The following is a 10,177-nucleotide window of genomic DNA, read 5'->3' as shown; positions in this document are numbered from 1 at the left end:
AGCTGTGATAGATGTTAACAGAGGAGAATTAGTCCTTCAATTGAATGGGGACTACCTTGTGTTTAAGGCTCAATGATCTTCTTCTTTAACAATGGAGAGGAAGCATGAAAAGCTTCTCTCAGTACAGAGTCAAATAAAGTCCCCACAATCAAACTCTAAGTTTGGTGTTGAGAGGCCTTAGCCAAACTCTAAGTTTGGTGTTAAATCCCCACATTCAAACTCTAAGTTTGGTGTTGGGAGTCTACAACATTGACCTGATCACCTGTGAGGCTCCATGAGAGCCCACTGTCAAGCTATTGATATTAAATAAGCGCTTATTGGGAGGCAACCCAATTTTTATTTATCTAATTTTATTTTTATTTTTATTGTTCTTTTATGTTTTATTAGGTTCATGATCATGTGGAGTCACGAAAAAAATTTTAAAATTAAAAACAGAATCAAAAACAGCAGAAGAAAAATCACACCCTGGAAGAAGGACTTACTGGCATTTAAACGCCAGTAAGAAGCATCTGGCTGGCGTTCAACGCCAGAACAGAGCATGAATCTGGCGTTGAATGCCAGAAACATGCAGCAATCTGGCGTTTAAACGCCAAGATTGCACACTGAGAAAAGCTGGCGTTCAACGCCAGAAACATGCTGCAGATGGGCATTGAACGCCCAGAATAAGCTTAGAGCTGGCGTTTAACGCCAGAAACAAGCATCAATCTGGCGTTAAACGCCAAGATTGCATGCAGAGGGCGTTTTACATGCCTCATTGGTGCAGGGATGTAAATCCTTGACACCTCAGGATTTGTGAACCCCACAGGATCCCCGATTACCTCAATCTCTCTTCCCCATCACCTCTTCAACACTCACATCCATCCATCTCTTCCCCACCCATATGGCCAACACATACACATCTCTTCCTCTCCTCCATAACATCTTCTCCTTCCATTCTTTCTTTTTTTGCTCGATGGTGATGAACATTCTATGTTTGGTGTGGTAAAAGCATAGGTTTTTTGTTTTTCCATAACAATTGATGGCACCTAAGGCCAGAGAAACCTCAAAAAAAAAAGAAGAGAAAAGAGAAGACAAAAGCTTCCAACTCTGAGTCATGGGAGATGGAGAGATTCATCTCAAGGGTCCATAGCTCAGTAGTAGAGCATTTGACTGCAAATCAAGAGATCCCTAAGACACCTCAGGGGATACATTTTTCTCCACACAATTATTGGGAGCAACTAAGGATAGGAGCACCAAAATCACTAGGGATCAAGCAATAGAGGCAAGGAAGAGACATAGAGGAGCTCAAAAAGCACCATTGATCCTTCAAGAAGGCACCACCCTCACTAAGGAGGACTCATTCCTTGTTCTATTTCTCTGTTTTTCGATATCTAAGCTTTATGTTATTTATGTTTGTGTCTTTCCTACATAATCATTAGTATTTAGTAACTATGTCTTAAGGCTATGAATAATTCCATGAATCCTTCACCTCTCTTAAATGAAAAATATTTCTAATTCAAAAGAACAAGAAGTACATAAATTTTGAAAATTGTCCTTGAATTTAGTTTAATTATATTAATGTGGTGACAATACTTTTTGCTTTCTGAATGAATGCTTGAACAGTGCATATTTTTTATCTTGTTGTTTATGAATGCTAAAATTGTTGGCTCTTGAAAGAATGATGAACAAGAGAAATGTTATTGATGATCTGAAAAAATCATAAAATTGATTCTTGAAGCAAGAAAAAGCAGTGAAAAAGCAAAAGGCTTGCGAAAAAAAAGTGACAAAAAAAATTAGAAAGAAAAAGAAAAAGCAAGCAGAAAAAGCCAATAGCCCTTAAAACCAAAAGACAAGGGTAAAAAGGATCCAAGGCTTTGAGCATCAACGGATAAGAGGGCCCGAGGAAATAAAATCCAGGCCTAAGCGGCTAAATCAAGTTGTCCCTAACCATGTGCTTGTGGCATGCAGGTCCAAGTGAAAAGCTTGAGACTGAGTGGTTAAAGTCGTGATCCAAAGCAAAAAAAGTGTGCTTAAGAGCTCTGGACACCTCTAACTGGAGACTCTAGCAAAGCTGAGTCACAATCTGAAAAGGTTCACCCAGTCACGTGTCTGTGGCATTTATGTATCCGGTGGTAATACTGGAAAACAAAGTGCTTAGGACCACGGCCAAGACTCATAAAAGTAGCTGTGTTCAAGAATCAACAAACTTAACTAGGAGAATCAATAACACTATCTGAAATTCTAAGTTCCTAGAGATGCCAATCATTCTAAACTTCAAAGGAAAAAGTGAGATGCCAAAACTATTCAGAAGCAAAAAGCTACAAGTCCCGCTCATCTAATTAGAACTAATATTCATTGATATTTTGGGATTTAAAAAGGCTGACAAAGGACTGCTGATGCTGTTGGAATCTGACCTCCCTACACTCAAAATGGATTTTCTGAAGCTACAGAACTCCAAATGGCGCGCTCTCAACGGCGTTGGAAAGTAGACATCCAGAAATTTCAAGAAATATATAATAGTCCACACTTTATTCAAGATTAGACGACGTAAACTGGCGCTCAACGCCAGTTCCATGTTGCATTCTGGAGTCAAACGCCAGAAACACGACACGAACCAGAGTTGAATGCCAAAAACACGTTACAACTTGGCGTTCAACTCCAAGATAAGCCTCAGCTCGTGTAAAGATCAAGCTCAGCCCAAACATACACCAAGTGGGCCCCGGAAGTGGATTTATGCATCAATTACTTACTTCTGTAAACCCTAGTAGCTAGTCTAGTATAAATAGGACTTTTTACTATTGTATTCAGAGTCTTTGGATTGTAAGGTCTTTTGACCATTCGGTCTTCTTATCACGTTTGGGGGCTGGCCATTCGACCATGCCTGAACCTTCATCACTTATGTAATTTCAACGGTGGAGTTTCTGCACACCATAGATTAAGGGTGTAGAGCTCTGCTGTACCTCAAGTTTTAATGCAATTACTACTATTTTCTATTCAATTCAGCTATTCCTGTTCTAAGATATTCGTTGCACTTCAACATGATGAATGTGATGATCCGTGACACTCATCATCATTCTCACCTATGAATGCGTGACTGACAACCACTTCCGTTCTACCTCAGACCGGGCGCATATCTCTTGGATTTCTTAATCAGAATCTTCGTGGTATAAGCTAGATTGATGGCGGCATTCATGAGAATCTGGAAAGTCTAAACCTTATCTGTGGTATTCCGAGTAGGATTTAGGGATTGAATGACTGTGACGAGCTTCAAACTCACGATTGTTGGGCGTGATGACAAACGCAAAAGAATCAAGGGATTCTATTCCAACATGATCGAGAACCGACAGATGATTAGCCGTGCCGTGACAAAGCATTTGGACCTTTTTCACTGAGAGGATGGGATGCTGCCATTAACAATGGTGATGCCCTACATATAGCTTGCCATGGAAAGGAATAAGAAGGATTGAAGGAAGGCAGTAGGAAAGCAGAGATCCAACAGGGACAAGCATCTCCATACACTTATCTGAAATTCCCACCATTGAATTACATGAGTAACTCTATCTTTATATTTTGCTTTATTTATTATTCGAAAACTCCATAACATTTATTATCCACCTAACTGAGATTTACAAGATGACCATAGCTTGCTTCATACCAACAATCTCCGTGGGATCGACCCTTACTCACGTAAGGTATTACTTGGACGACCCAGTGCACTTGCTGGTTAGTTGTGCGGAGTTGTGACTAAGTGTGATTCACGTTTGAGAGCGTTACTGAGTTCTTGGCGCCATTGTTGATGATCACAATTCCGTGCACCAGCAGCCTGTGACAATAAATAAATAAAAAAATTGAGTATTCCACAAAATTCTGTCTCTCAATATAATTGAGTATTCCACGAAGGACTGTGATTTACTCAGTTCATATTTCTGCCACATATAATATGATTAATATCCATTCTTCTAGCATACCTCTATTAATTAATTAACAGTACTTTCTATACACTGACATTAAGTACTTATAACTCTGAGCAATAAAACTAAAGTGAAGACAACAACCAATACCTGCTACCATTATGTGGCACCATTGATTTGCATGCTTGATCATCTTCACCCATGAAAAGGACAGACCTACCAGGGAGGAAAGACTATTTCTTCCTGATTTGCATATAGAACAAAGCCCACAATATGCCACAAATTTATTACTTTGACCTTTCTTGTATTCTCAATCCACTGAAAATTTTTCTTGTAAGGAGATAATATTCGACTGCGATCCCTCTCATCCAAAACCTGTGCTAATTTAGAGTTCAATTAGAGAATTAGATATCTTATAGGTTCATGCTAAGAGATATCACACATTACCAACCACCATTGTGGTTCAACCAAAGATTTCAAGATGACGAGTCAATTGATAGCATCGTTTACAATAAGAAATTTTAAGCTCACAAATTAGGAATATAGCTACCATACTCACAAGAGCTATTTATCAGGTAATGAACCATTAATGAAAATAATAATGATCAAGTCATATCTAGTTACCTCAAGTTGCATAAGTTCACAAATCATACTGAGATCAGCCACCGATGGTTGGGTGCTATCACACAGAAAGCTTCCATTATCTCCATTGAGCCAAAAATCCTCCAGTGCTTTCAGAGAAGATAATAAAACTTTTTCTCCTTCAGTAGCTGCTTTTGGATTTAGTTGACGGCCAAGGACATGTGCTAGTGTAGTATGTATTACATAATTCACTGCAAAGTCATACAACAAATGATGGATAATAACCACATTCCTAGATTTTCTTCTAGTAATTAATCGCTAAGTAGCATACAAGTTTATAAAAAAAAAATCAACTGCTCATGGCTAGTCACATTACTTAAAGGAATTCAAAATGGAAATTAGAATGTATCTACCTGCTCCATTTCATAAATTAGAATGATGTCAATCCATTACTGAGTTAATTTTGGCTCTTCTAGATAGCTCAGTTGGATACCTGATGAATCAAAATGGAAGATGTTATAATTTATTAAGTTATTTATTCTAATCTCTGTCACCTTAATCTATCCTTTCAATGAACATACAGAAATGAGGGAAATGAACCCAAAATCGTGTTTTACTAATGGACAATGTAACGGTTCAATTCTGAAATCTATGAGTTCCCAAGTAATGAGTACTCTATATAGATTGGAACAATAGCAATTCATCAGGTCACAAGAAGCAGATGAGATGGTTCTACTAACCATTGGTCAGCAATTCCAGTTAAAGCAGAAGCAAGATATACTAGGATTGCATGGCTGCCAAAAGAAAACAAGATTAATTCCACCACTTACATAAGCATTGTAAAGAAACACAAATTCACGTATTTATAAAGTGAATTACATAAATTAGACTAACAAAACCAAAAAGTGAACAGAATGGAGGATACTTAAATAAAATACATGTCATGTTTCAGATTTAAATTAGGATATCCCAACATGTTTCCTTTATTTTGATAGCCAAGATGTACATAAATAACCTTGACAACCCAATGATAACCAACAGGTGCAATGGAGCACCGCCATAAGCATTAAAATAAGAAAGGAGGGTTAAAAAGCATGGTTCCTTATCAAGAATTACCTGTCGGAGAGCTTCAAGTTTCCATGAACAATAGCCGGAACTTTTTGCAGAGGGTTTACTTCTGCAAAGGCATCAAACAATGGATGTAAGTAGCAGAGCGGACATCACCAACTATTGCAACCAAATCATACAAGAAATATAAGACGTGTTAGATAGAAATTTGTTGAATCAATAGAGCAGAGATAATAGACACCAACAAATAGAGATAGATAGATAGATAAATAGATAACTATTGCAAGAACTCATCAGAACAACCTCTCTCTCACACCCCTGCACAAAAACTCGAGTTATAAAAAGCAACAAAGGAACAATAAAAAGACAAGGAGGTTTTAATTGAGTAAACGGTTCTTATAGCATACCTCGTAAACTGATATTCTTGCAACATGTGGCCCATTCTGTTCCAAAAGAAGTTTTTTTTCTGGGAAAGAGAATATCAGTCTTAGAGAAGAAACATTGCCCTATAGTAAAAGAAATTGAGTAAATTAATATCACAACAAACGAAACTCAAGTTCCTATAGTAAAAGGAATGATGAATGAAAACACAAAAATTAGCATTGAATATCAGTAGCAACAAAGAATAGAATTCAGGGTTAGTTGAAGAACCTGGCATGTTTGAGACAAAGCCACCTCTGTTCTCAATGCTGCCCCGCTCAGTATTAGGTTCATGGTCAGTAGTCATCTGTACAACCTCCCCTCCCCTTGACAGAACTTGCAACATAAAAATAATTAATTACGAGTGAAATAGCAAGAATAAAGATACATATTACTACTTGTGTACACATAAAAGAAAAGCACATCAGTGAAGAAAACAGAGACTGAATCTGAATTCAAAAATGGAGACTCAATTGAAGATACTAATATAATTACTACGAGCAGAAGCTAGTCACTAATGCCTAAACACCACAAAAGAAGAAAAATCAAAGCCAGATTGAGGCCTAATCAATTTTCAAAAAAAGAAAACAATAATCCATTATGGCTCCAAAGAAAGAAAACAACACCTATTTCAAAAGCAGTTAAGTCATTAGATCAAACACCTCATCTGCACAAACACAACATTGAGCACATATATCTACCTAATTATCCACTGAGACTAATTAACAAATATTTGATGTGCATGTTAGGTCAAACCAACAAATAAGCAAACCATCGAACACTTGGTGTGCACAGCGAAATTCATAGAGGGGAGGGAAGAAGAAAAAGAAAAACTCACGAGTGTTTCTCTGAATTCCGTTTTGTTCAGCAATCCAGATTAACAATCTAAACATTTCTCATAAGCTATTCAGAATCAAAACCTAATCTAATCCTATTTTAACAACCTAAAAATCCACTAATCAGAAAACAAATCTAACTAAACAAATTACTAAAATCAAACTAACTAAACGAAATTAATTGAACTCAACAGAAATTAAAAGAATTTTGAAACCAAAAGCTGGAAGTAGAGACAATCAAACTAACTAAACAAAATTAATTGAACTCTCTACGGTTCGAACAGGGGGAAAGAGAGAGGTGGAACCGCGGCTGACGGTGGAACCGATTTTGGTCACCATGGAGCTAGGGCTTGCGCAAAGGTAGCCGCGGCATTGACTAGAGGAGATGTTGGCTGTAGCACTGAGAAGATATGCGAGCCAGAACGAGAGAGGCATGACGGGGGTGGAGCTTGAGCTTGCTTTATTCTGCGAACAAGAAAGAACGAGAGAGACAGGAGCTATGTTCTACTGGTTCAGTGTTTAAAAAAGAGAAGAAGAATAAGGTAGCTGCGGCGGTTACGGTAGCCGGCGGTGGCGCTGTGAGTGAGGAAAGGAGAAGAAGAAGCTCGTCGACGGAGAGGAGAATGCTAGGTTGAGCTCGTTTGATTTGGTGCTATGAATGAATAGAACTTGGGCACAATCGATCATAAAACGCAGAATATAACATTTTCGATGGAAATTTTAAATTACAGACGGATTTTCCGTCTGTAATAATTTAATAAAACGCAGCGTTTTGTCCATTTAATTATAGACGGCTTTTCCGTCTGTAACCATTTCCCACGAAAAAAATTAATTTTTTCGACGGAATTATCGACGGATTCTCTTTTCCGTCTGTAATTTATGCTAATTCATTTTTTTTTTGTTTTTTGACAAAAAATTTCTTGAAATTTCGTCTGTATTTCTGTAGGATAAAATTCGTCGAAAATATCTGTCTGTAATAACTAGTTTTCTAGTAGTGAAATAGCAATAGTTACTAATATAGTGTTAAATAGCAATACTTATTATTATTTGTTAAATTAGTATCTGTTTAGTGTTAAAATTTATAAGTTCATCATATACTAATAAGTATTTTAATATTTGTTAAATTATTATTTAATTATTATTTGATAATTAAATTATAAAGTTTGATTTGATCAAATAAATCATCTAAATAGAATTTGAATTTATTTTAAAGATTACTTGAAAGTTGAAAGATGCAAATTCTTTAACTTATATATCAATATTTTACCATAAAATAACTTCAAGTCTTTTCTAAATTATTTTTTTCATATCAATTAAGCAATCAAAACTCAATAATAAAATTTTACTTTATTTTATTAAATATTTTTTTTGATTATCTATCTTTGAAAAATTATAAACATGTGATATTGAAAACTAAAATTTATTAGATATAGCTAAATATCATTTTTTATTTTAAAATTTTAATTTGAAGAATTTTTTTATGAAATTACATGTTTTAATACTTAAGAGGCCAAAATAGGTTTAAAATAATATATTCAAGGGTTATCAAATTTATACATATTTATGTGAATTTATGAAATTTACACAAATTCATCAAGTTAACTCAAAAATTTAAGAACTTTATTTTCTAGAAAATAAAATCTGTAAAAGCAAATTATGAATATATCAAATCAAAATTTACAAGAAAAAAATTATAAATTTGGCTCCAAAAGATAAAAGATTAACAAAATTATATATGAAAAGAATATTATTTAATTGTTAATATTAAATACACGTACGCTTTAATTAAGATTGTAACACCCTAACTACCAAAACTCACGCTTTCGGCTGCGCAACTCTGATAGATCGAACATTACGACGACACTTATACTATTTAATACTAAAATATGAGCCTGATTAAAACTTTAAACCGCAATACCACTTCCAAAAATACTTTTGCTATACAACGTACATCCATACATACCATACAACTTCCAGAAACTCATAAAGAGTGCATCCATATATATATACATACATATATATAAATAATACTACAAACATTACCCAATACAATTCCTATCCCTCTTACAGAATATATCAAGGTGAAGGCGAGGGTACAAAAATAATAATCTAAAGCAATACAAAGCATCTCAACAACAATTAAATAAACTCTTTATGACTTCTGCACCCATATCCTGAAAGGGGAAAAATATAGGAGGGTGAGAACATCATCCTCGAAAGGGTTCTCAGTAGAGGATTTTTGGGAATTACTGTAATAGGATATATGAAGATAAACCATACCAGTGATTAATAACCGTCCTATGCCTCTTTTCAAAAACAACAGTTTACAATAAAAGTAAAGTCGGAAATCTTTTCTGAAAGAGGAACCGTTCAATTCTCAAAACATCAAAAGCCTTTCAAAAAGGTTTATCTATACTGAACCAAAATAGCCCTTCATAATTTTCCAAACCAGAAACATAAAACCGGAATTAACCATCGGTCCATCTCAATTCATCCACGGCCCTAGGCCCAAACAATCCAATCCAACAACCAATCACCACAAACCAACAGAGTCCCAATTGCAAACACAGATAGGAAGTTCAAGCACAAACAAACAGTTACAGCAAGTAGAACAAGTAGCAGGTAATCACAAGTAATCACATAGGCAAACCAAGTACAATATGCACACCCAAACATTGTCACATAGATGCATATGATGCATGCCTGTCCTAGTGGCTGATGATATCATCTGTCGATTATAGAGCCAACCCGACAAGTCCTGGTAGCTAACCATGGACAGAAACACCCATCGCGGAGCAAGTAAGTTTGAGCTACAACCCCCTTACAACTACCTGCTCAACCTAGAGCCAGTGCAATAACCACTACTGCGGCTACTACCCAGGCGGGTGTTTAAAAGCTCAACCTGGAGCGAGTGGATTCACCACTACTACCGCTACTACCCAGGCGTCACAGTCTCTGACCTGGAGCAAGTGGAACGAACCACAACCCTTGCTACTGCCCAGGTATCTCAAGCATATATTCATTCAGTCCTAGCGATGGATCAACATCCATCTCAGCCATCCAGCTTAAATTCAAAATTTCATAGTCAGCCATACGGCCCATAATTCATTCGGCAATCAGCCATAAATCAATATCATACATAGCCATTCCGGCTCACGGTTCAATCCAGAACCAGCCAATATTCATAATCATACATTGCCATTCCGGCCCATAACAAAACAGCACTTCCACCATTCAACATCATCAAATTCATAAAACCGGCATTCAAGCCATAAATCACTTTTCTCAAGCCATTTCACGTTGAAATCAAATTTCAACTCTTTTCAGCCTTGGCTTTAAAGATCTCATTTCTCAAATCATCTCAGGCTCATAAGCCAAATT

At 36.2% G+C, this 10,177-nt stretch overlaps 1 long non-coding RNA gene and 1 pseudogene across 1 annotated transcript; one reads left to right on the top strand and one right to left on the bottom strand.

The window, feature by feature from the left end:
* Positions 1–10,177, top strand: part of LOC107469609 (organic cation/carnitine transporter 4-like) — an 82,177-nt pseudogene that overhangs the window by 66,258 nt on the left and 5,742 nt on the right.
* LOC107469623 (uncharacterized) lies at positions 4,046–4,994 on the bottom strand. Its single transcript, XR_008003838.1, has 3 exons — positions 4,886–4,994; positions 4,515–4,723; positions 4,046–4,265 (listed from the first exon to the last, which is right to left on the bottom strand). It is a non-coding gene; the product is annotated as an uncharacterized LOC107469623 (long non-coding RNA).

Source organism: Arachis duranensis, chromosome 10 (genome assembly GCF_000817695.3).
Source record: "Arachis duranensis cultivar V14167 chromosome 10, aradu.V14167.gnm2.J7QH, whole genome shotgun sequence".
NCBI classification, from domain to species: Eukaryota; Viridiplantae; Streptophyta; class Magnoliopsida; order Fabales; family Fabaceae; genus Arachis; species Arachis duranensis.
The sequence above is the reverse complement of the archived record's forward strand: the minus strand, read 5'-3'. Positions and strand labels throughout refer to the sequence as shown.